Raw genomic sequence first — 266 nt, 5'->3', positions numbered from 1 at the left:
CAACAAGAAACTCACTGCATGGAAGAACATATTTGCCAAGGATATAACCTATAAGGACCTAATCTCCAAAATTTATAGGGAACTCATACAACATAACAAAAGGAAGATAAAAAATCCAATCAAAAAATGGGCAACGAACCTAAGTAGATACTTTTTGAAAGAAGACATTCAGAAAGTCAAGAGACATATGTAAACACTAGAGTCTCCGTGCACAAAAATTTGTGCACCCGGGTTGGGCAGGGGGTGTCCCGCAGCCTGGCCTGTGC

This window comes from Myotis davidii, unplaced genomic scaffold (assembly GCF_000327345.1).
Source record: "Myotis davidii unplaced genomic scaffold, ASM32734v1 scaffold10, whole genome shotgun sequence".
In the NCBI taxonomy this organism is placed as follows: Eukaryota; Metazoa; Chordata; class Mammalia; order Chiroptera; family Vespertilionidae; genus Myotis; species Myotis davidii.
Note: the sequence above shows the minus strand (reverse complement) of the source record.